At 47.5% G+C, this 27,255-nt stretch overlaps 1 protein-coding gene across 2 annotated transcripts in view; it reads left to right on the top strand.

Moving 5' to 3' along the window:
• MRTFA (myocardin related transcription factor A) overlaps positions 1-27,255 on the top strand; it is a 2,407,897-nt gene that overhangs the window by 2,325,081 nt on the left and 55,561 nt on the right. The window lies entirely within an intron of this gene.

The following is a 27,255-nucleotide window of genomic DNA, read 5'->3' as shown; positions in this document are numbered from 1 at the left end:
TGAAGACGTGGTCTCGAGCTGGCTGAGTTAAGTAGTGATTTTTTCACTAGTTTTTCTGTCAGGATTTTCTTCATTCTCAACAAAAAGCTGTTTTAACAGCTATTCTTGTGTTTAGAGTGCGTTTGACAAAATTCACTTGGTGAATTCTTGTGTTGTGAGTGTGGACTAGAGTACCTCTTGTCTGGAAAGGCCTTTCCCGGTCTTTTTATTTGTAGGTGACTTCGGTTCTGTTTCGGATCATTTATATTTCTCTTCTTTAAAGAAGAACTAGCAGAGAGAAATTATTCCAATTTACAGAGTTTGTGCTGTGTTTTGACTACAGAGTATTGCGAGTGATAACTGTAAGCCTATTCTAGGTGTGTCACCAGTGTTTCTTCCAGTTAGTTTTCTGAAATTTTTTATAATGTCTCAGAATCCTAGGCCTTCGGGCTTTAAGAAATGTGTAAAATGTAGCTTCAAAATGTCCATCACGGACGATCACTCGCTCTGTGTGTATTGCTTAGGGCAAAACATTTACAGGAATCATGTAGTGTATGTCACGCTTTTTCCTCAAGGGTCCTCCAGGAGAGGAAAAATAAATTAATTCTTAAGGGATTAATTAAACCTTCTTTCGAAGAAGCTTTGGCATCCTCTCCTTCTCCGGCCAAAAAGAAAAGGGCGGCTCCGACCAGTCCGCCGGATCCGATCGCCAAGAAACAAAGGCAGGCCTCTCCTTCGCTCCAAGGACTTCGGAGCCGAGGTCGGAACGGTCTGCCTCGATGCCACCAGTGTCGACTCCTCTGGCTTCGGAGCCGATGGCTGGGGCATCGAGAGGCGGGTCACCTTCGTCGGCTCCACTGCTCGGAGCCGACAAGGGTCGCCGCCAGACACTTCCTCCTCGGCGCCAAGTCCACCTCGGCACCGATGGAATCTGGTGTGTGTATTCCTCGGCGCCGATACTCATCGAGTCGCCTCGAGCCGGTCCCCTAGCCCTTTGGGGCCGTTGGAGAGGCCGTCTCGACCCGTTCTGTTTCCTCTCGGTCTTCGAGGATGTCAGATTCTGATATAGACAGGGTGCTCCAAAGACTGTTCCAGTCCCCAGTCTTCCAAAAATTTGTTTCGGTTCCGACCCAGTTGGCTTCGAGCCGATGACCTTGGCCCACGCCATTGTCATTCCTCCTCCCGCTGCTTCGGCTCCGTGCGAGGAGGTGCTGTTGGAGCCGGTGGAGATCTCAGGGTCGGCTCCGACCCTTACTCCAACCCGGCCTTCGGGTCCGAGTTTGGTACGCTGGACGTCTTCGGCTGGACCCGGGGTGATGTTTCGGGACCTATGCTTTCGGTTCCGAGCCTCCCTCGGTGCTTGCTGCGGGACTTCCGTCGGCTATCACGGCTCGGGACCGGACACTCCCAGGATTCTGGGGTCCGGCTTTCAGAGCCATGAGGAGTGCCTTGGCCAAGTCCTCTTCGCCATCTCCCGGCTTTACCGGCACCTTCCCTAGGCGTGGAGACTGGGTCTTTGGCAGTTCCCCTGTCCGTAGTCAGCGGAGCCCCGGGGCCTGAGGTTACCCCAGTGGGGTTCCCTCCTCCTGAGGGTTCTTCTGAGCTGTCTTCGGAGGAACCCCCAAGGAAGAGATCGTGCAAGAGGAAGCACGTGGACTCCCCGAGTCTATTACTTCAGACACTGATCTGGATGATGCAGAGGGTCCCCGAAGTCGTCCTCGGATGATGTCTCATTTGCAGACATCTTAGAGATCCTCAAACAACGAGGCGGCTGGATATCCCTCTGCTGACGAGTCAGTGCTCCTCAAGGCCTTTGGGGCTCAGCCCTCCGCCTCCTGGGTGTCTCCGCCCTTCGACGAGCTTCTGGATTTAGTTTGTCGAGGGGCGTGGGAACATCCAGATACCGTGGAACCAGTCCCTTCTCGTCCAAATAAATTTTTGTCTGCTCCCCGAGAAGGAGTTCCTTACTAAAGGCGTGGCTGTAGATGCCATGGTGGTGGCATCTGCTACACAACAGGACGTGGCAGAGGCTTCAACGTCCGTCCATCCTCCTAATAAGGAGTCTAGGAGTATGGACAGGTACGGGAAGCGCACCCTGACTTCAGCGGCCTTTACGTTAAGGTCTCTGAATTATTTGGCACATTTTACCAGGCTTCAGAGGGATCTGGTCAAGGAGTTGTCAGATTCCCTCTCGGGTAACCTACCTGAGCAGCTAGCCCAGTCGGTTAGCTCTCAGTTGGCTATCCTTACGTCAATTTCTAACTCGTCCATGAGGCTCATTTCCTATGCGGCCGAAGGGCGGTAGAGCGGCAGGCACAGGCGTGGCTCACGGAGACAAGCCTGGCTCCGCTGTGTCAGTTCTGGAGGCCTTCAAGTCTTCCTTCACGACGCTCCCTTTGATGGGTCCTCCTTGTTTGGACCCAAGGTTAAAGACACCCTTACCGCTGTGAGCAAGAGGGAAAAACTTTATCTGCCGAGGTGCCCGTTATTCCACTCCCTTCGGCCTTACCCCAAGGCTAAAGGAGGGGGAAAATGTGGTTCCATAAATCTCAAAGTTTTTCTCTCAACAGCAGGAAGATTCCCCTTCCAGAGGCAGAGGACGGGGAAATTTTTCAGGGAGACGCCGTCCCAGAGGCGGCAGAGGGCCCCGCAATTCTGGAGACCGCGAGTCCTTTCGTGGCTCTTCAGCCTCCCACACGTCATGAGGGATTGCCCGGCTGTGCTGCTCCGGAGCCAGTCGGGTGTCATTTTGCCAAGCACATAAAAGCCTGGGAGTCAATCACTCAGGACAGATGGGTGCTTCGGATCATTGCCGGAGGTTACACCATCCCATTCACATACTCGCCCCCACCGTCCAAAAGAATCCCGGACCCACCACCCAGTCAAAGGGAAATGGCAGCCGCAGAAGCTTTAAAGCTGCTAGAAAAAGGAGTCATCCAACCGGTCCCCACAGACCAGATCGGATCAGGAAATTACTCCAGGTTCTTTAGTGCCAAAAAAGACAGGGGACCTGAGACCAATATTGGATCTCAGCAGACTGAACCAATCCGTCACGAAATCCAAATTCCGAATGGTCACGTTACAATCCATTCTCCCACTGTTGGAGAAGGATGTTTGGATGTGCTCCATAGACCTCAAGGACGCTTATTATCACATACCGATACATCAGGCGTCCAGGAGGTATCTGCGCTTCAGCCTGGGAGTCAGTCATTACCAATTTTGCGCTCTGCCCTTTGGCCTCACCACAGCCCCCAGGGTGTTCACCAAGTGTTTGGCAGTAGTGACGGCTCACCTGAGAAGTCTTGGATTCCAAGTGTTTCCCTATCTGGACGACTGGCTCCTGACTGCAACCACCAGGCATCTACTAATGGACAACCTCAAAGCCACCATCTCCCTGGGTGTTACCCTGGGGATTACATTCAATTGGTCAAAGTCTGTCTTGCTGCCCTCTCAACGCATAAGGTTCATAGGAGCAGAGATAGACTCAAGATTGATGCGTCTTTCTTCCTGCCGAAAGGATCCAAACTTTACAGGGCCAAGTTCAAGCTCTAATCTCGAGATCCAAAGCCCCAGCCAGGATGGTTCTACAAGTTCTAGGCTCAATGTCTGCCATGGTTCTTTTAGTTCCTCTGGCAAGATTGCACATGAGGATTCTTCAGTGGCTATTGTCAACGCAATGGTCCTTTCAGGATCTTCCCCTCAATCATCACATCATGATTACGGAAATATGCAAAAGGGACCTTCGCTGGTGGCTTCAGACATCCAATTTGGATCAAGGAAACCCCTTTGTTCTTCCCTCTCCAGTGGTTACCCTGACGACAGATGCCTCCCAGATAGGGTGGGGGGGGCATTGTCTGGGCAGGCTAGTTCAGGGCTCCTGGCTTCCAGACGAAGCTCTTCTCCACATCAATGTGTTGGAGATGAGGGCTGTACTTCTATCCCTACAAGCCTTACACAAGTTTCTTCCTCAGGGCATCATCGCCATCCACACAGACAACATGTCGGTGGTTTGGTATCTGAACAAACAAGGAGGGACCAGATCATACCCCTTTGCAGAGAGGCCATGAGAGTGTGGGAATGGGCTGTAGCTACCAACCGCTTCTTGGTAGCGACCCACATCCCGGAAAGTCAAATATATTGGCAGACAAATTGAGCAGGACAATTCTCTCTCCTCACGAGTGGTCTCTAAACCACACAGTAGCAGCTCAGGTTTTCAGGAGATGGGGGACGCCGTGCTGCGACCTATTTGCAACTCCACTAAACACCAAGTGCCAAAGGTTCTTCTCCTTGATCCCACATCAGGGAGTACCAGCCATGGATGCTCTAGCACAACCTTGGCCAACAGGGCTACTTTATGCCTTTCCTCCAATTCCGCTTCTTCCCAGAGTTATTCAAAAAGCTTCTCAACTGGGGTCTTCAATGATACTGATTGCCCAGACTGGCCTCGTCAGGTATGGTTCCCTACCTGAAGAAGCATGCAGTGGACGATCCGTGGACTTTAGACCTGATTCCGGACTTGCTAATCCATCAGTCGGGACATCGGCATCAGTCCCTTCAATCTTTGAAATTGACAGCTTGGCTCCTCCACTTCCGACTTTAGTTAGAAGGCACACACTAGACCCGGAAGTTGTTCACATTTTATCTTCGGCCCACAAACCCACCACTAACAAATTGTACCTTAGTAAGTGGAAGAGGTTTGCTATCTGGAGCTCAACTCAAGGGCTTAGACCCTATCACTGCTCCTGTCCCAGAGGTCTTGAAATTCTTAACATCCCTGTTTAATCAGGGATCTTCTGTCTCAACTATTAAAGTCCAACTAGCGGCTATCTCTAAATTCCACGAATCCATGGATCCTCCTTTGATGAGCAGCAGACTATGCAAAACTTTCATTAAAGGTGCGAGCCTATTAAGACCACCAATTTTTCATCCTGCACCTCCGTGGGATCTTGATTTGGTGCTTCGCATTAACATCTCCCCTTCGAACCGGCTGCTACATGCGAGTTAAAATATCTGTCTTGGAAAACTGCCTTCTTAGTTGCAATTACTTGCAAGAAGAGTTTCAGAGCTTCAAGCCCTGTCTATTAAGCCACCGTACTTGATTTTCCACAAGGATAGAGTATCACTTAGGCCTAATCCATCCTTTGTCCCAAAGGTCTGTTCTAGTTTCTGCCTCCAACAATCTCTAGAGCTACCAGTTTTCTTCCCAAAATTCTCCAGTGAAGCAGAATACACTCTTCATAAATTGGATGTTCACAGGCAATTACGCTTCTATTTAGACAGGACTCAGCAACTTCGTAAGTCAGACCAGTTGTTTGTGACCTTCTCAGATAATAAACTGGGCCAAACCATCACAAAAGCTACTATCTCAAAATGGATCAGAGATTGCATAACTCAGGCTTATTCTTCTTCGAATAAGCAACTTACAACATCTATCAAGGCTCATTCTACCAGAGCTATGGCTACTTCTATAGCTTTTCATTCCAAGCTCGCTATATCGGAAATCTGTGCTGCGGCTACTTGGTCCAATCTGCACACTTTCATTTCCCACTACAAATTGGATGTGGCATCTAAAGGACGAGCTTCATTTGGTTCCACGGTACTCAGGAGTGTTTTCCAGTGAGCCACCCAGGATTCAGGTGCTAGGGACGCTGTCCCATCAGTCAGAATGTAGGCAAGATAGGATCACATAACATCTTTTAGTTATGTACTCACCATAACTTCAGATGTTTGGGATCCATCTCGCCTACATTCCTAATACCCACCCTCCTTTCCCCTGCCTTGGAGATCAGAAGAGATTGAACGGTTTTGAGTTCTACTGTTTATCTTGTTTCATCTGACTATGTTATATAAGCAGGGTGTGCATGTGTGCATGTATGCGGACAAACTAGATCTGGGGGACTGGTAGTGGTGCATCCTGGGATATGGTAAGCTCAGCCAGTAAGAGACTTCGCTCTTTGGCATAAGCGTGCCGAGTCGGAGCCGAGGGATCGGCTCCGAACCCATCAGTCAGAATGTAGGCGAGATGGATCCCAAACATCTGAAGTTATGGTGAGTACATAACTAAAAGTTAATCCCTTCCTGTGTGTTGTGTGTAGGGGATTAATTTGTGTGTTTGTTGGGGTTTGTCTGTGTTTCTTCCAGCCTAGGATATGTCTAGGGAAGGCAAGGTCTCAGGCTTCAAGAAGTGTGACTCATGCTGTCAGAAAATGTCTCTGACAGACGGTCACACTTCTTGTGTTTATTGCCTGGGGCCTTTGCACCTGCAGGACTCCTGTGCTTTGTGTCACTCCTTTAGCCAGAGAGTCCTGCAGGAAAGGAGGAACAAACTTATCCTCCATGGCTTACTTAAGCCAGAAGGTTCTCCCTCGAAGGCAGGGTCTGGGAAACCTTCTAAGCCACCGAAGGCTCAGGCTTCAGTATCTAAGCCTACTCCGGTGGCTCCGGCTCCGTCGGAGCCGAGATCGGCTCTGGCTGGAACCGATGTATCTGCCTCGAAGGTAGTGGGTTCGGTGCCGGCTGGCTCCGATACCTTATCTACTGTAGCCTTGTCGGCTCCGGCTGGAGCCGACACTTTATCCAGCATCGAGCCGAGAAACCTTCGGCTCCATCTGGAGTTCAGGGACTTCGGCTCCGATGGCTCCGTCCCGAAGAGATCTCGGTCCCCTTCACTGAGTATCCACTGCCCGGGTCTCCTCTTTGTCGGAGTGGAGCCATCGGAGCCGATCTTCGAGATCTTCCAGGCTGTCTGACCACGACTTGGAGAGGGTGGTAAGCAGGCTGTTGAAGTCTCAGGCACTGGCCCAAATGCTCCATAGCCCGTGTCATCAGACTTCGGCTATAGCCTTACCCCTTGAACTTCCTCATCCGACTCCACATCGCAGTTCGGAGCCGGAGCTTCTCGGGACAGCGACTGTTTCGGTGCCGGAGCCGATACATCCTTCGGCTCCGTCATCCTCGGCTCCGATCTCCTCCTTGAGACCTTCCTTGGAGGGATCCGGTCGTCTGGTTTCCCTTGTCGGCTCCGAGGGGGCTAGTGGCATCGGACCCTTGTCCGACCCCGCTCTCCCTCTCGGGGCTTCGGCTTTGGTAAGCTCAGCACCGACATCGGCCTCAGAGCCTTCCCTCTCAGTGGAGCCGGGCATTCCTGTTTCCTCGGAGCGGGGATATTCCGGCCTCCCGGGGAGGGGAGCCTTTGAGGTGATGAGGAGTGTCCTGGCCTCTGAGCCTGGTCAACAGTCCATCCCTCTAGTTCCTCCCTCATCAGTGCCTGCAGACGCCTCTTGCCAGCCTCTTGCTCTCAGGCCCAGGGATCCATCGCCCCAGGTTTCCCCATTGGGAATTTCCTCCTCTTCCGAGGTTTCTCCTGATCCTGCAGGGGAACCCCCTCGGAAGAGGACGTGTAAGAGGAAACACACAGACTCCCCTGAGTCTACTACATCTGATACCGACTTAGATGAGTTGGAGGGTTCCCCACGATTCCCCTCTGAGGATGTCTCCTTTTCAGACATCCTTGAGCTCCTCAAACAGAGGGGGAATTGGCCCTCCATTGATCCCTCCGAGGATGAGTTGGTATACCTGGAGGCTTTTGGATCCCGACCCTCCACCTCCTGGGTGTCTCCGCCTTTCGACCCACTGATGCAGGTAGTGGCTCGGAAGGCGTGGCTCCAGATTCTGTGGAACCTGTCCCCAGGAGACCATCCAAATTCATCACGGCCCCTTCGGACAAACAGTTCCTTTCCAAGGGTGTCTCTGTGGATGCTATGGTGGTGGCGGCCACTAAGAAGGAACTGGCGGATCCTTCAGTACCTGTCCATCATCCTAACAAGGATTCTAGGACCATGGACAGGTATGGAAAGCGGATGTTTTCTTCAGCGACCTTTGCTATGCTCGCTGAATTATCTCTGTCACTTCACCAGGCTTCAACGAGATGTTCTCAAGGAACTGGGTGAAGTAGTCCAGGATCCTTCTGCTGCTGGGGCTCAGGAAAAGATTGCCTCGCAGCTTGCAATCCTGAATTCCATATCTAACTCCTCCATGCGGCTCATATCCTATGCGGCCGATGGAGCGAGCAGGGCCGCAGGCACAGGAGTTGCTCTTAGACGCCAAGCCTGGATGCGGCTTTGTAATTTTGGACCCCTTTAAGGCGTCCTTCACTAATACCCCTTTGATGGTTCGGCTTTGTTCGGACCTCAGGTGAAGGATACCTTGACCAGGTGTGAGCAGGACGGTAAAACTCTTTCTGCCGTTGGAGTCCAGTTTTCCACTCCTTCTAGACCATACCCCAAGGGTCAGAAGGGGAAGATGTGGTTCCGTAAACCCCAAGGAGCTACACGGACACACGTGGTCTGTTTACCCCAGAGGCAGAGGGGGTAACAATAATAGACGCCGCCCTAGAGGCATGGGGGGTCATCAGAACCATGGCAACAGGGAGTCTCTTCCTGAGAAGCCCTTTCAGCATCCCTGAGGTGTTGCCCGACTGTCCACCCTTGGAGGCAGTCGGGAAGGATTTCGCTGTACCCAGTAGCCTGGCAATCCCTATCTCAAGAGATGTGGGTACAGTCGATTATATCCGAGGGTTACAAAATCCCCTTCAAAGGTTTCCATTACCTCTACAATCCCTTCCAGACATCTCACCCGGTCAAAGGGATTTGGCAGAACAGGAGGTTTCAAAGCTCCTAGAAAAAGAGCCATCCAGACTGTGCCAGCAGACCAGGTAGGATCCGCGTCTACTGAGATTCTTTTGGTCCCCAAAAGGACGGAGATTGGAGACCAATATTAGACCTGAGCAATCTAAACAGATTTGTCAAGAAGGCAAGATTCCGGATGGTCACGCTTCAGTCCATTCGCCCTTTCTGGGCAAGGACAACTGGATGTGCTCTATAGACCTTCAGGATGCGTACTATCACATAAAGATTCACAGACGCCCAGAAGGTTTCTCCGCTCGCTAGGGACCAGTCATTACCAATTCAGAGCACTGCCCTTTGGCCTCACTTCAGCCCCCAGAGTGTTTACCAAATGCATGGCAGTGGTCACAGCTCATCTGAGACGTCAAGGATTCCAGGTGTTTCCCTATTTGGACGACTGGCTCCTCTCCGCCACCACCAAGTGTCAGCTTCTTCAGTCCAGAGACTACACTCTACAGCTTTGCAGGAGTTTGGGAATTTCAGTAAATTTGAAAAATCTTCTCTGCTGCCTTGCCAATCTATCACCTTTATAGGCAGAATTAAACACCGTCAAAATGTTAGCCAGACTAACAGATCAAAGAATTCTGGACATCCAAAATTTGTTCGCTTCTTTTGCAAAGCAACAAGATCAAAGCCAGATTTATACTGAAGGTTCTAGGTCTTATGGCTGCGCCATTGTTCTTCTACCACTGGCTCGGTTCCACATGCGTCTTCTGCAGTGGATGCTATTCACGCAGTGGTCGTACCACAGTCTTCCGATGAGGCACGAAGTCTTGGTAACACAGTCGTGCCGAGCTCATCTGAACTGGTGGATATCTTCCCTCTTCTTCATCAGGGCCGACCCTTTATTCCCTCCTCCAGTTGCCACAGTCACTACGGATGCCTCTCTGATCGGGTGGGGGCATTATCAGGGCAGGATGGTCCACGGGACGTGGCAACCCATAGAATACCATCTGCACATAAATGTCCTGGAGATGAGAGCAGTGCTTTTAACGCTGCAAGCCCTCAACGACTTTCTTCCCACGGGACTATTGCAGTACAGATGGACAACATGTCCGTAGTCTGGTACATCAACAAACAGGGCGGGACCAGGCCCTACCCGTTATGTCGAGAAGCCCCCAGACTTTGGCAATGGGCGATCTCTTCTCAGCGGTTTCTGATAGCAACGCACATCCCGGCAGGTCCAACCTATTAGCGGACAGGCTGAGCAGATCCATTCTGATGCCTCACGAGTGGTCTCTCAATCAATCTGTAGTGGATCAGATTTTTCTGAAGTGGGGCACTCCTTGTTGCGATCTTTTGCTACTCCTCAAAACAACAAGTGCCCGATTTTTTCACTCTCTTTCCCTTCCAGGCCAACCCCTGAGAGACTCTCTAACCCAGGATTGGCCCCGGGGACTTCTGTACGCTTTTCCTCCTTTTCCCTTGATTCCACAAGTCATTCAGAAAGCCACCGTTTTGAGAGCCAAGTTGATCCTCATTGCCCCATATTGGCCTCGACAAATTTGGTTTCCGTCTCTGCATCGTCACCTTCTGGTGCAGCCCTGGCATCTGGACCCAGTTACGGATGTCTTGATCCACCAATCGGGTCAGCAGCACTGGGCCATTCATTCTCTCAACCTCACTGCTTGGTTGCTCCACTTCCTACCCTAGCCAGGCTACCGATGATTTCGGACTCAGTCAGAGACATTTTAGTGTCTTCCTTGAAGTCGTCCACTAGGACTGTTTATGCTAGCAAGTGGCGACGTTTTTCTATTTGGGCGAATTCCAGAAATATTGACCCCTTTACTGCTCCTGTACATTCGGTTTTAGATTTCCTGGCGGAGGTTTTTCATTCAGGATCCTCGTCATCTACAGTCAAAGTACAACTGGCTGCTATTTCTAAGTATCATGTTGGCCTGCATGACAATAACATTATGTCTCATAGGTTATGCAAGGCCTTTCTGAGAGGAGTTTTCCTCCTAAAACCACCTATAAAGCATCCTCCTCCGCAATGGGATCTAAACTTAATGTTGGCATCCTTGATACTACCTCCCTTGAACCGTCTGCTTCATGTTCTTTGAAGTTATTGACCTGGAAAACTATATTTTTACTGGCTGTCACTTCTGCAAGAAGGGTTTCCGAGATTCAAGCTCTCTGCATTCGTTCCCCTTATTTGGTTTTTCATAAGGACAGGGTATCATTAAGAACTAACCCTTCCTTTCTCCCCAAAGTCGTATCTCAAACCAACATTAACCAGTCTATAGACCTACCAGTCTTTTTCCCAAACTATTCCGACAGAGCTGAACAGAAACTGCATTTTTTGGATGTCCATCGCCAGCTCAGGTACTATTTGCATAGAACTAAACAATTCAGAAAATCGGACCAATTATTTGTCTCCTGTGCAGAAAACAGGATAGGTCTTCCAGTATCTAAAGTGACCTTATCCAGATGGTTGACTTCCACTATTTCCTATGTGTACTCTCTCAGAGGCAAACCGCTATCTTCTAAGCCAAAAGCACACTCAACCAGGAGTCTATCCACTTCTGCAGCTTTTCAGGATAGACTACCCATTGATACCATTTGTGCATCAGCTACTTGGGCTACGCCCCATACCTTTGTCTCTCATTACAAGTTGGACTTGGCCTCCAGAGATAGGGCCAGTTTTGGTTCCACAGTTCTCAAGAGTCTGTTCCATTGAGCCACCCGGGATACAGGTGCTAGGGACGCGGTCCCATCCAGCAAGAATGAAGGCGAGATTGACAACTTAACATTTAGAAGTTATGTACCTACCATAACGTTCCATGTTAGTTGTCTTCTCGCCTTCTTTCTTAAGGCCCCTCCCTCCTTCCCCCTGGCCTGGACAGATCTTGAAGAGTTCCTATTAGGTTGTTTCCTCCGGAGCCTTCATATGAGGACTTCTATTAGGAACTTGTGTTCCTAATTATGTTAGGATAGTCTTTAGCAGGGTAGGTTAGCTACCAAACGAGATCTGAGGTAGTTCCGCCTTGCATCATGGGATATAGGGTTGCCTCGAGCTGGTAAAAGGAGTTCCTAAGCTAAAGCAAGTGCCGAGTCGGAGCCGAGGATCGGCTCCGAACCCATCCAGCAAGAAAGAAGGCGAGAGAAGACAACTAACATGGAACGTTATGGTAGGTACATAACTTCTAATTTCCGAGTTTCAGTCCCGAAGTTTTCAACTAAAGCTAAGTACTCCATTGGGGAAACTTTTTCTTGCTCTAAACTGATGTCAGTAAAAGTCAGTAATTGTATTTCTTGTGGAAAGCAAATACCTCATAAAGATTTTCATTCGTACTGTATTCCTTGCCTAGGCCCTGACCACGACGTACCTCGCTGTCGGTTTTGTGCCTTATTTAAACCATGAACTATTCGTTGTCGGTATATTTTCGCTTCTAAATATTTTGGTACTCGATTCAGTTATCCAGATATGTCTTCAGTAAGCCACCCGACTACCGACATTCCGAAAAAACGCAAAGATAAAGACAGAGACAGGCCGCCTAGGTCCAAAGCTTCCAACGACGCTTCTCCTAAGCTAGTCGCCAGTTCGCCGGTACTCAGTGAGGTGCTTTTGCAGCCCCTGATACCTGCTACTTCAGATTCGCAGGCCTCTACTGAGACCCATTCTGAGTCCAGTATGCCGCGAGATACTTCAACTGTGGAACCTGTGGATGTCTGTACCTTGGATGGGTCCGGAGCCTCTGTGTAGGCACCGGCTTTTGAGGGTGTGTTCAGGCCTACTGACTTGCATATTAAACTGATGCCATCTTCTTCTTCAAGGCCTAAAACTTTAACTATGCCTAGGAAACCAACGACCAGACCCGCATGGTCAGGCCTCTATGCCTAAAAAGCAAATGATAAGAATGGGTGAAGATCTTATTACTTTAATCAGGGGAAGCCAACCTTCACCCTCTAAGAGACCTAGGACTGAATTTGCTTATGATACTTCTGACCAGGATTCTGAAATTTCTGTCTCCTCTGATGACCAGGATTTACCCTTATCCACCTATGAGGATTCTGATCCAGAGGATTCTATTCCCTCTGCTTCTTCCCCAGCGGATTTTTCTTTTGGTGAAACCTTGCATACTCTTAGGGAGCATTTTCACTGAGAAAGCCAGGATTACTCTGATTCTAAAAAGAGGCTTAGAGATTTCTTACTCCTGCCCCAACACAGGCCTTTAGCTATCCCTCCTGTACTGGACATTGTTGATGATGCCTTTTCGGAATGTCGCTTGGCCCCTGACTCTCTACCTCCTCCTCCCAGAAAACCTGATAGATGTTACAGGGTTCCTGATTCTCACAAGTTTCTTTTTAAAAATCCTACTGCGGATCCTGAGACCATTTCACAGGGACCCAAGGGCATTAAGGCTACTACTGCCAAAAATCCTACCCCCTCTGATAGAGATTCCAGGGCCTGGATAGATGGGGTAAGAAGGTATACACCTCTGCAACCTTGGCCATCAGGGCCTTCAATTGCCAGTTTCATATGTTAAAGTATCAGCAGCATATTATTGGATTGCTTAAACAGAAAAAGATGTTGATTCCTGATTGTGCTGAAAATAAGGATTTACAGGATTTAATGCATTCTGCTGAACAGGTTGGAAAACGTACTTTGTAATGTGGTTTTGATTCACTGGAGGAATCTTGCAGGGCTGCTGTCACCGGGTCTGTAATTAGAAGGCATGCTTGGCTTAAGGAGCAGTCTTTGCCAGATCATGTTAAAACTATATTGCTGGATGCTCCCTTAAACCAGGACCGCCTGTTTGACAACAAAGCAGAAGAAGTTCTTAAAAAGATGGAGGAAAAAGCTAAATTTATGCAAACTGTTAAAGATTTCTTACAAGTGCAGCCTCAAAGATTTAGTAGGCATTGGCCCTCAAAAAATTGGTCCTTTCCTGCCTCTTCCAGGCCTTCTCAGTTCAAACCCAGAACCAGCAGAACAACCAGGCTTCAGTCCCAGGGTATGCACAGTACTAAGTAGTGGGGAGCTCTCACTTCCAAATCAGGGAGTAGTAAGACACCTCCCTATGGTAAGCTGTCTCAATGACTTAACTTTAAAACTTCCAAGCACTTCTCGACTGACTGCTCCTTTAGGGGGAAAGATTGCTCTGCAAGCAAAAAACTGGGAACTCATTACCCAGGACAAATGGGTTTTAAACATAGTTTCCCAAGGATACAGATTTCACTTCCACACGTTACAAACCCCAAATGGTTGACCAGATCTACCCCCAAATCAGTGGGCAGAGGCTCAAAAGCAAGTACTCTCTCTCTTAAGATTAGAGGCTATTCAGACTGTACCAGAAGAGGAAAAGGGACAGGGTTTCTACTCGAGACTTTTCCTGGTACCCAGAAAGGACAACTCATGGCGCCCTATCCTGGATCTTTCTATCCTAAACACCTTATTGGTGATTCCAAAATTCAAGATGCTAACTCTTCACCAGTTGCTTCCCATGATAGGCAAAGATGCCTGGTTGGCAACACTGGATTTAAAGGAAGCCTACGTGCACATCCCAATCAGGGAATCTTGCAGAAGATATGCTTCAAAGCAGGCTGCATGCACTATCAGTTCTCTGTACTGCCCTTTGGCTTATCTACTGCGCCCAGGGTATCCACAAAGTGCCTAGCTCCAGTCATTGCATTTTGCAGGTAAAAAAATATTCAAATATACCCATACCCAGGCGATTGTCTAATTCAGGCAGAAAGCCAGGGCATACTTTTGAATCATCTGGCATTTGTACAAAAGGTGCTAACTTGTCTGGGGTACACCATAAATGAAAAGAAATCACAGCTGATGCCCTGTCAACAAATTATATTCCTGGGAGCAAGCTTGAACACAACTTCCCAGATGGCTTTCCTCACGCCAGAGAAACAAATTCATTTGACAACTTCAAACTAGTGGCCACAAAAACCCTGCTATCTGCAAGGCAAATACTGCAAACCTTTAGGTTCATGGCCTCGTGCATTCTACTAATTCCATATGCAAGACTGCATATGAGGAAACTACAATGGTATCTAAAAAGCCTATGGTGTCAACATTCTCAGGATCTAGAAGCAATGATTCCTATCATACCTTGCCCACGGTTGGAATTCCTTTGGTGGGCAGAGGCTTGCCACCAAAACAAGGGACTACCATTCACTCTACCCCCTACCGCCCAAATCCTAACAACAGATGCATCAGACTGCATGGGGTGCGCACCTGGCAGGGCAGTGCATTCAGGGCAAACGGAACCCAAGTCAAATGCACCTGCATATCAATCAAAACAAAATGTTAGCTGTACAGAATGCTCTGACAGCCTTCAAGGACCACATTCTTGCAGGACAATTAATGGTAAAGACGGACAACACCACTGTTATGTGGTACATAAACAAGCAGTGGGGGTACCCATTCCTACCCCCTCTGCAGACTAGCCATGGCTCTGTGGAACACAGCCTTGAGCTACCAAGTGCATCTACAGGCTCAATTCCTGCCAGGAAAACTAAATACACTGGCAGACGAACTAAGCAGAAATCTGAGCGGCCCACACGAGTGGAAACTGGAACCAAAGACTTTCAACATGTTGATAAATAATGGGGGAGCCCAGATATAGACCTGTTTGCCTCCCCCCAGAACTAACAATTGGACAAATTCTGCACAAGGACTCCACACAAACAAGCTTGGAAAGTGGATGCTGTGTCTTTCAGCTGGAAAAATCTATCAGTTTATGTCTTTCCTCCTCTCCTCTCCTCTCCAAAGTACTACTAAAGATCAAATAGGACACACCAAGGATTGTATTGATTGCACCAGACTGGCCACGCCAACACTGGTACCCCCTCTTGTGCAGTGTGTCACAGCTAGCCCCATGGCACCTGCCTCAGACCCCTACCCTGCTGTCACAGCAGGGGAGCCAGATTCTGCGCCCCCAGCTTCAAACCCTGAACCTGGCAGCCTAGCTAATTACCTAAGGTCCCCGTTACCATCCCTCAGTAAACAAGTGTTGGATGTCATTTTGGAGGCAAGGAGGCCTAGTACTAGAAAATCTTATGCTGAAAAATGGAAACGATTCTGTGCCTGGAACCAAACTTAAGGGATGGCCACAGCAGCGCCCAATTTACCTCAGATTCTTCAATACTTAACTGAGATGCTTCACAAGCGCCTTTCCTTTTCCTCCATCAAAAGTCACGCCTCAGCCATTTCAGCTCATTACAACACAGAACCACCCCTCTTTTCTCACCCAATGCTCAAGCAGTTTCTCAGAGGGGCCAAAAACTCAAGACCACCCAGAAGCCTGAGACCTTAACTTTGTATTGGAAAAACTCGCTCTGCCTCCTTTTGAGCCAGCTGCAAGTGCAGAGTTAAAATTCCTTTCTTGGAAAACAGATTTCGTTTTAGCAATCACTTCAGCAAGAAGGGTGTCTGAATTACAGGCCCTTATGGCAGTGGAGCCTTTCATTATGCGGACATGGTGTCCCTCAGGACCAATCCCTCCTTCTTGCCCAAGATGGTATCCAATGTGGCTCTTAATCCATTTATTTGCCAACCTTCTTTTCTAATCCACAGAGTAAAGGGGAACATATACTGTACTCCTTAGATATGCACAGACAACTTAGATTTTACTTGGACAGGACTAAACCTCAAAGGAAATCTGAACAACTGCTGGTGGCATTTGCTGCAGAGGCAGAGGGGAAGGCTATTTCAAAGCAAACCATTTCTAAATGGATAGGCCATTGCATTCATTTCTGCTATAAGCACCATGGAAAACCTATCCTACAGGGGATTAAACCCCATTCAACCAGGGCTGCATCTACCTCTACAGTCTTTCTCTGGGGTGTCCCTACCAGAGACATCCCAGAAGCTGCTACCTGGAGTTCTGTACATAACTTCACAAAGCATTACCATTTTCCAATTTTCTCTAAATCCAGAGCTGGCTTTGCCACTGCAGACTTGCAGGGCCTTATAGCAGGTCCTAATGCTATCTAAATTCCTCCTCCCGTCCTTAGCTTTGGGAATCTACCCAAATGTGATGACTGCAACAGTGAAACATGAAGAACATAGTACAATTGTGTACACTTACCATAAATGTAGATGTTCGAGTGTATTCACTGTTGCAGTCCTTGTTACCCTCCCTCCAGCCCCCTGACTTCTTTTGGCTATACCTCTACGCTCCTTTACTATGCTTAAAACCTTTTTAGTGTATTTGCTTTTTTGTTGGAGGTGTAACCCTGTGTATGTGTGTGTGTATGTATATATATATATATATATATATATATATATATAATTGCTTCCCGTTAGGAGGGCACCTGACATCTGGGGCAAGAAAAACTGACGTAATGGCATCGGCTGCATGCTTTATACCCCTGACTACCTGACGTCACAGAAGATGAGATAGCAACCGAGGCCAACTGAGGGCTACTGTAAGCATATAACCCAAATGCGTACTGCAAGCAGATAACCCAAATGCGATAACTGCAACAGTGAATACACTCTAACATCTACATTTGTGGTTAGTGTACACAACTGTACTTTTCTGCAGCTGTTCTATTTTAGTTTCCCTCTTTTTTTGCAGCTGTCTTATGTGCTAAATTCCTGTTTTGCCACATTCTCCTCCTTTCCAACTCTTCCTGTTCTGTTGTTCTGAGTTTACATTTCAAGCAGTTCTTATATTCTTTCTAAAGTTCTGTTATTTTCTCTTTCAATCTCAAATTTACTTTTCCCTCTTGTAAGAAGCCGTCTGGTTTTCCCCTTTCCCCTTGTGATCCTGCCAGCCTGTCCCTGCCCTCTAGTACCTTTCTGTTTCTATTACTTTAGGTATTTTGAGCTTAATTTTCACTGGCGAGTGATCTAACAGTAGTATGGGAGGAGTACTTTTACTTTGTACTAATGCCTGTGTTCTCCGGATACATAAATTCTGTCTAGCCTTCCCTTTGTTTTATGCAAGTTCTCTGTTCACTGTATCTTCTCTTTCATTCCAGCCAAATGCCTGACTAAGCCTTTTTAAGAACGTTCGTTCTGATAGTAGGTGCATCCTTCTAGGGCCCCCTGTCTACATCTTGTTTGTTTGTTATAAGGTTCCAATCCCCTGAAGCTAATAATTTACCCTGGTGTGCCCCTGCCATCTGTTGTATTAATTGTCTTACTTCTATCTTGCAATGTTTGAGGGATGTAAACGTTTGTTAATGTTATTCTATTGCTGCCCCAGTTTCTCCGCAAAAGTAAATATCTACTTTATCTCTGATATGTTCTTCAATATCTAATCCTGAATTGTATTAGTGTCATTAGTCCTCTTGACTATCCCTTAGTTCTAATCCATATCCCTGCTTTACTTCCTTCTCCAGTATATGTGCTGTTTCTTCTTTTGACAGATGTGTTTCTTGAAGGAGTGCAGCACTAATATTTCCTTTCTTATGTAATCAAATACCTCTTGTGTGTCTATTTTATCCACTATTCCATTTACATTCCAACTCAAAATTTGAAGTGTCATGTTTTGTGTACTCTGGTAAAATTCTGCTCTTTTTCCCTTGTGTTTGCTTATTGTATAGCCTACCAAATCTTTGTCTGATGTTATGCTTTCCTTGATATGTAACATCCATGTTTAACTCATTTCTTTTTGATTTCCTTCTCTATTTTGTAATATATTTTGATCTTTTATTATGCTGCCATCCCTTTTTATTCACCATTTGTTTCATTAAACTTAATTCCTCACAACATAAAAAACATTGTTTTATATACAAATACTTCAGACTTCCTGTGATATCCCACAATGGGTATTTGAGCAGGTGCTCTTCTTATGGCACCTTCTCTGTTCATAAGTCGCTCCTCCATTGATAACGTGGGTTTAAGGTCATAACTGCATATTGTCAATTATTTTTAATTTTACATACCTTTATTTTACAGATCAACAAAAATGTTAGTCTCTGTCCATTCAAATGACTTTAATTTTACAGCACTGACCATTCTGATTTTCTGTTCATTATACGTTATCTGTCATTCCGTACCATCCACCAGCCATTCCATTTGAGCTGTTTTCCATTAATTCCTCCTCTCAATCACTTTCTGCATCTTTCCATCTTTGCTGATATCAGTCTTTTGGCAACTCTGTACTGGCCAACTTTTAGTTAACCTCTCTGCGAATCAAGCTTCTCACTGCTCTCCGGTTATTTCTTCCCTTTCTTCTTATGTCTCTGGTGTTGTCATTCATCCTTTTCGTGAACTTTTGCATCTCTCTTTTCCTGTCCAGTAGTTTTTGTCAAAACACCTGGAAAGGTTTTATGGGCCAACATTGTCTGTCACACACAATTTTTCTTTCTTTTAATTTGCATTCCCTAGGTTTGCGCTGTTTCTTCAGTTGGGGCTGACGTGGCTGACTGCTTAAACCCCTCTAGCACCTCATTTTGGCCCCTGATGGAAAAACGGTTCTAAACTTGTCTCCATTCTGGTATGTGCTGAGAAGCCTTGGTCGACAAAAATTCTGTTTGCACCAATTCTTAGGATTTTATCTTTTTTCCGTAATGTTCCCAGTAACTGCTCTTTTAGTTGGTATGTTTGCACTTTGAACACTATAGGGTATGGAAGTTGCCGTTTCTCTCCTGCTATGTACACCCTGTGAGTCTTTTCTATCCTGATTTCATCTGTTGGTATGCCAGATCATTTCGCAACTGATCAATTATGTATTCTTTACACTTCGTCCCTTTTGGTCCTTATGGTATGTTCGTGAAACCCAGGATCTGAAGTAGTTAACTTCATTTGGTCTACAACCTGTGGGATACAGATCCGATCACTTTACAAAGCTTAGATCCGAGCTCCTAGCTCCTCCCCTTACCCATAATCCCCTGCCAACCCTGACTGACCTCAGATCTAGTTTTCCGTCCTTCTGAACAGCAGCTAGATTGCGAGCTCCTGGTCAATTGGTCAGATAAGTCCTTTTTTTATTATTATCTCCCTTAAACTTGAGTGAGTGTTTAGTGTTGGTTAGGTTCCTTTTTGTTATAACCCTAGATGTTCATCGTGCATACAGCTGCAGTCATAACAGATGAGGTTTTCCTGCCGTCAGGCGGATCCTCGGTCGGCCGAATTCCAAAGTCTAGGTCCGGCGTCGGTTGTCATTGCTTCTTCCCTGACGTCAGTGCGACAGGGGTATAAAAGAACCAGCCGACGCCATTTTCTTCAGTCTTTCTTGCCGCGCGGTGCCCGAAGCAGAAGCAGTTCACAAGTGCCGGTCGGCCAGCTCCTGAGATTACGAATATTTTTCAACCGAAGACTTCTTGAAAGCTAAGTACCCCGTTGGGGAAACTTTTCTTGCCTCAGACCGATGTCAGACAAAGTTAATAATTGCATTTCATGTGGGAAGCAAATACCGCATAAGGATTTCCATTCCCTCTGTATACCTTGCTTAGGCCCAGACCACGACGTCTCTGCCTGTCGTTTTTGTGCTACATTCAACAGACGCACTATTAAGCGTCGGGCAGAGTTCGCCCAACACTATTTTGGCAAAAAGTTTAATTATAACATGTCGTCGGATACTCCAACTCCAGTTTTAAGTAAACGACGTAAAGATAAGGGCCGACATACAAGGTCCGCGATTTCTACCGACACTACGCTAAAGCCGACTACATGTGCTCCGGTTCTCAGCGAGGCGCCTACGCAGCCCCTGACTACCGATGGCACTTCACTAGCAGTGTCTTCTGTGCCCGAGGTCGCAGGCTCTTCAGCCCACACCCCGACTACAGATACCGAAGCTACTCTTGGCGGGGAAACTCAGAGTTCAGACAGGCCTGCCACCTCTCAAGGTGTCTTCAGGCCTTCTTCTTCTTTTTCCATTAAGGCTTACACTAAATCTAAAGCAGCCATGCATTCTAAAAGACAAGCTCCACAGGGCCCCTCTCAAGGCCCCATGCCTAAAAAGCAGATGCTCAAAATGGCTGAGGATTTGATTACTCTTATCAGGGGTTCTCAACCCTCCTCGGACAAAAGGCCCAGAGTGGAGGAAGAATACCCTTCCTCAGACCAGGCCTCCATTACTTCAGAACATTCTGAGGACCAGGAACATTCTTACTCCCCTTTCGAAGATTCTGATGCAGAGGAGTCCATTCCCTCTGTCTCCCCCCCTGAGGATTACTCTTTTGGGGAAGCCTTGCATACCTTGAGGGAACACTTCCACTGGGAAGGCCAAGAGTACTCAGACTCCAAGAAAAGGCTCAGGGATTTCCTCTTGCTCCTTCAGCACAGGCCTCTGGCTATACCTCCTGTCGTAGACATACTAGATAATGTGTATTCAGAGGCCAGCCTTAACCCAGATTCTTTACTCCCAGCTCCAGTCAAGCCTGACAGGTATTACCGGGTTCCTGATTCACACCAATTCCTATACAAAAGCCATGCGGCTGACCCAGAAACTATTTCACAGGGTCCCAAGGGAATTAAGGCCTGCACTGCCAAAAATCCATTACCTTCAGAGAGAGATTCCAGAGCTTTAGAAAGGTGGGGGAAAAAGGTATACATCTCGACCACCTTAACCATGAGGGCATTAAACTGTCAGTTCCATATGTTAAAGTATCAACAGTTTTTGTTATCTCAGTTGAAAAGCAAAATGTCACAACCTGAACAACCAGACTTGAAGGAGTTGCAGGATTTGTTGCATAGTGCAGGGCAAGTGGGTAAACATACCTTGCAATGTGGTTTTGATGCTTTAGAGGCCTCTTGTAGAGCTGCTGTTACAGGATCAGTCATACGTAGACATGCTTGGCTCAAAGAGCAAACCTTACCAGATCATGTCAAAGCTAAATTACTAGATGCACCTCTTCAAAAAGATGTATTGTTTGGTGTTAAAGCTGAGGAGGTATTAAAGAAAATGGAGGAAAAGGCAAAATCAATGCAAACAGTGAAAGATTTCCTACAGGTACAACCCCCACGCTTCAGCAGAAATTGGCCTTCAAAAAATTGGTCCTTTCCAGCCACAGATAGACCTCAGAGGTAGATACAGGCGCCCGAGGGGTAGAGGGCAATCTCAAGGATCATTTAGAGGCAGACAATGGCAAACACCTACACCAAGAGGGGGTGAGGATAGTTCACAGCCATTCAGAAAGCAGACCCAATGACTTTCCCCTTTGCATGCCAAGCAAGGCTCAAATGGCAGCACCTTTAGGCGGAAAACTGGCATTATTTTCGAAAAATTGGCATATTGTCACAAAAGACAAATGGATCCTGGACATTATAGACAGAGGCTACATATTCCACTTTCACACCCTTCCAAAAATGAGAGGCATGCCAAACCTGCCACACAATCAAAGGGCAGAGGCACAAAAACAAATTTCAGATCTCATGGACATGAAAGCTATTCAAGAGGTACCTGCACAAGAACAGGGTCAAGGTTTTTATTCCAGACTATTCCTGGTACTAAGGAAGGGCAAAGATTGGAGACCTATTTTGGACCTATCCATCCTAAACACATATTTACTCGTACCAAAGTTCAAGCTGCTCACATTACAGCAGCTTCTTCCCATGCTGGGCGAGGAGTCTTGGCTGGTAACATTGGACCTCAAGAAGGCATACCTGCATGTCCCAATCAGACAAGATTGCAGAAGATACCACAGATTTCTTGCAGGTTCATCCCATTATCAATTCTCTGCATTGCCCTTTGGCTTATCTACTGCACCCAGAGTGTTCACGAAATGCCTGGCATCAGTAATTGCCTTCTGCAGACTTCAAGGGATACAAATATACCCATATTTGGACGACTGCCTGATCCAAGCGGACAGCAAACACACTCTTCTGAAACACCTGGCATTTGTAATAATGTTGTTGAAATCTCTGGGATACACAGTCAACAAAAAGAAGTCAAGACTAATACCCTCTCAAACAATAATTTTCCTGGGTGCCAGCTTGGATATAAACACCCAGATGGCCTACGTCACGCCAGAGAAACAAGGGCAATTAACTCAATACTTCAGAAAACTGGCAACCTTCACCAGGCTGACTGCAAGGAAAATCCTGCAGGCTCTGGGATTCATGGCATCTTGCATCCTGCTAATCCCATGTGCAAAGCTGCATATGAGGAAACTCCAATGGTACCTAAAAAACGTATGGTCTCAACACAGCCACAGTTTGGAAACAATCATACCACTGATTCCATGTCTTCAAAAGGAATTTCTGTGATGGGCTCAAGCATGCCAAAGAAACATAGGTCTCCCATTCTGCAAGCCTCAAGCAAATCAAGTCATCACAACAGACGCCTCGGTCTACGCCTGGGGGACGCACATGACAGATCGGTGCATTCAGGGCAAATGGTCACAAAAAGAAAAGCACCTACACATCAATCAAAAGGAAATGCTAGCAGTAATAAATGCTATTATGGCTTTCAAAGACCTACTGCATCCAGGCCAGCTATTGATAAGGACAGACAACACCACAGTGATGTGGTACATAAACAAACAGGGAGGAACTCATTCATACCCCCTGTGCAGACTAGCCATGTCCCTTTGGAACACCGCTCTGGAATTGCAAATCCAACTTCAAGCATGATTCCTGCCATTGAAGGAAAACACACTGGCAGACAACCTGAGCAGAAATATGACAGATCCACACGAATGGAAGTTGCATCCTCAAGTTTTTACAATGATAATTCAAGCATGGGGAAGGCCAGACATAGATCTCTTTGCCACCCACAGAAATTACCAATTGACAAAATTCTGCTCAAGGACCTTTCATCCACAGGCCTGGAAAGTGGACGCACTCTCTTTCAGTTGGACAACAATGACGGTTTATGCCTTTCCACCTCTTCCACTGCTGGCCAAAGTTCTATTAAAAGCCAGAGCAGACAGACCAAAGATGATTCTCATTGCTCCAGATTGGCCAAGACAACACTGGTACCCACTCCTGAGGAGCCTGACGCATTCCCCACCATGGATCCTGCCTCTAATGCCTCTTCTATTGACTCAGCACAACTTCAAAACTCTTCACAGTCAGCTGAAAACACTCAATCTAGCCGCATGGAGGATTCCTTAAATTCACAGCAGACCCTACTCTCCAAGGAGGTGCAGGATGTCATTTTGGAGGCCAGAAGGCCTTCTACTAGAAAAGCCTACTCCGCAAAATGGAAACAGTTCTGTGCCTGGAATCAGAAAAAGGGTCAGAATCCTGGAATACTGAATTTACCTCAAATATTACAGTACCTAGCCGAGCTGATAAGCAGTGGACTTTCATTCTCCTCCATCAAAATCCATGCCTCAGCCATTTCTGCAGAGTACAACACTGATCCTCCTTTATTCTCTCACCCTCTCTTAAGACAGTTCCTCAGAGGGGCTAAGAATATAAAACCCCCAAGGAAGCAACCAGTACCTGCTTGGGACCTCAATTTCATTCTAGAAAAACTAACCCTGCCTCCTTTTGAGCCAACTGCTTCAACATATCTGCAATATTTGTCATGGAAAACCGCCTTCCTTCTAGCTATCACCTCAGCACGCAGGGTTTCGGAACTACAAGCCCTCATGGCTGTGCAGCCTTTCATCATTTTCCATCAGGACAGAGTTTCCTTACGAACCAATCCTTCATTTATGCCAAAGGTAGTATCCAGGGTAGCCTTGAATCACTTGCCTACCTTTTACCCTAATCCACAAAACAAAGGGGAGAGACTACTACATTCCTTGGACATTCACAGACAGCTCTGTTATTATTTGGACAGAACAAAGCCTTTCAGAAAATCAGAGCAACTTTTTGTGTCCTATGCTACAGGTGCTCAAGGGAAGCCTATTTCTAAACAGACAATCTCAAAATGGATAGCCCACTGCATACGCTTTTGTTACTCTTTTCATGGTAAAACTGTACCTACAGGCATCAGATCTCACTCCACAAGGGCCACAGCTACCTCCGCAGCTTTCCTCAGGGGGGTTCCTACCAAAGATATTTTGGAAGCAGCCACTTGGAGTTCTGTACATACTTTCTCCAAGCACTATCACCTACCATTATACTCCAAAATTAGAGCGGGCTTTGCCACTGCAGTCTTGCAGGGCATCCTGGCTCCTCCTAGTTCCACTTAGTGCCTACCACCCCTTTATTATCTTTGGGATTCTACCCATCTGTTATGACTGCAGCTGTATGCACGATGAACATAGTACAGTTTTGTACCTACCATAAATGTAGATGTTCGAGTGCTAATACAGCTGCAGTCCAGGTTTCCCTCCCTCCTTCCCCTCTTGGGACAGGCCTAATGGTTAACACCTCCTCATACAACCTCATTGGGGTATTCTTTTATGGTGTATTTGCTTGGAACTACTGTTTTTTGATTATATTGCATTTGCATTATTACATAAATTTATGTTTTGCCTTCCTTCTGGGGGTACCTGACATCTGGGGCAAGAAAAACTGGAGAAAATGGCGTTGGCTGGTTCTTCTATACCCCTGTTGCACTGACGTCAGGGAAGAAGCGACGACAACCGACGCCGGACCTAGACTTTGGAATTCGGCCGACCGAGGACCTGCCTGACGGCAGGAAAACCCCATCTGTTATGACTGCAGCTGTATTAGCACTCGAACATCTACATTTATGGTAGGTACAAAACTGTACTTTTTAGCTAACTTTACTAAATTTCAGTCAAATTTTTCTTCCTCCCCACCCCTCGCTGGTCGTAGTTTTGTGTGTGTTTCTTAGTGTGTTTGGGGTCTACTGAGTGGGTTTTAACTTTTAGTTTAATATGTCTGAGGCCCCAAAACCGATATTTTCTAAGTGCACCGAGTGTGACCTTAAGCTCTCCCCAGCGGATGGCCACACTCTGTGTGTCCGGTGCCTTGGGGTTGAACACCTCTCCTCTGGGTGTTCTATCTGCGCGGCGTTCAACCCCAGGGCACTGAGGGACCGGAGGTCGAAGCTGATGCTAGCGGGACTTTTCCCCCGGATTCGGCTTCAGCCTCCGGTGCTTCTGTGGCCTCCTCCCAGGCTTTGGTGGCGGCCACTCCTGCCTCTCACCCCCTGGCCAGGACTCAATCTCCCGCTTCTGCGCCGGAGGAGTGGGAGGCCAGGAAAGAAAAATGGAGGGAGAAGCACCGCAAGCGGCGGGTCGAGGCCTCCGCTTTGCCCCCCTCGGCTAAGCGGGCTTCTCCCTCCAGGGCTTCTAGGTCTCCTCCTTCTCCGTTCCGGTCTCCATGCTTCTCACCGGGACCCGAGGAGGAGGAGACCTGATCTCCGTCGAGGTCATCGAGGCGGCACTCCCAGCCAGCCTCGGTGGCCTCGTCGAGATCCACCCGTAGCCTTTCGGACGCAGATTTGGACCGGATGATGGGAAGGTTCATCCAGACCCAGCTGCAGATGGGAGTGCTCCTGCCTCCCCCCCCTCCGGGGGGGAGCTCAACACCCTTCTTTGCCCTGATAGCTCCTTCTCCGACCCGCTTCCCGGGTTCGGAGCACTCGGAGCCAAGCAGCGTTGGAGCCGGGGGTGGGTCGGCACCGACAGTATTGGGTTCTTCGACTCCGACTCTTCCTTCGAGTCCGTCGGGTCCTTCCTTGTCCGATCTGAGCTTTCGGAGCCGTGGTCTGAGCTTCGGATCCGAGGGGGTCGCTGTGCCTTCGGCTCCGTCCAGGTCGGAGCACACTGGTCCTTCGGATCCAATGCTCTCGGCGCCGGCTCTGATCCATCCATCGGATCCGAGCAAGGGTCTGCTCTCGGATCCCAGAGAGAGCGGCTCTCCCTCGGCCTTCGATGTGGTGGAGAGGGCTCTGTTGAGTGCATCCAGGCCCCCGGTCCTTGCTACGGTTCCATCCCGCACTCCCTCTCGGTTGGGTCAGGCTTCCGTCGCCCGGCCACAGGGACAGCCTGCTTTGACGTCTCAGGTCATTCCCCTGGAACAAGACGTGGCTGGTGAGACGTCCTCGGACAGCCCCCCCAAGGATGTTCCTCACAAGCGAAAGTGCAAGAGGAGGCACATGGACTCCCCTGAGTCCTTGACAGAAGAACAACCAGAACTGAGAAAAACACACTTTATAATAGCAAAGCTTTCGGATAAAATCCTTCCTCAATACTAATACAAACAAATCTAAAAACCAAATGGTTTAAATACAGGTCACTGAAGTCACATGACCAGCAGTCCAAAAATCATGTGACCACAAGTATATAAAACAAATCATTAAAATTAGAAAAATTAGAAAAAACATAACATTATCGCAACCTAGTATGTTGCAATTTAACAAGAACAGGTTTCAAGGTAATCATATTATTTAAACCTGGAAAATGGTCAGAGTTCAACCTAAGAATCCATTCATACTCTTTTAATTCAAGTAAATTACCACTATCACCACCTCTGGCAGGAGGCAGATTACATCAATAACTCTAAAGGAGAATCTATGTTCAATACCTGAATCAACTATGTGCTTATACAAGGCATTACTGTCAATGGCCCTTCTAATCTCTGATTTGTGTTCAATGATGCGTTCTTTTAGCTTTCTAGTGGTCTTACCCACATAGAATGCAGTACATTTCACGCAATTAGCTAAGTACACCACATTAGATGTAACACAAGTGGTAGAAAAATTAAACTGATAAACTTTACCACTAATAGGATGTTTGAACTTATCACTGCAACCAACCACAATATCAGAACAGCAGGAACAATTCAAACAGCCATACGCATCGGCTT

The sequence above is a fragment of the Protopterus annectens genome, chromosome 1.part1, assembly GCF_019279795.1.
Source record: "Protopterus annectens isolate FY-2018-M chromosome 1.part1, PAN1.0, whole genome shotgun sequence".
In the NCBI taxonomy this organism is placed as follows: Eukaryota; Metazoa; Chordata; order Ceratodontiformes; family Protopteridae; genus Protopterus; species Protopterus annectens.
Note: the sequence above shows the minus strand (reverse complement) of the source record. Positions and strands in the feature narration are given on the sequence as shown.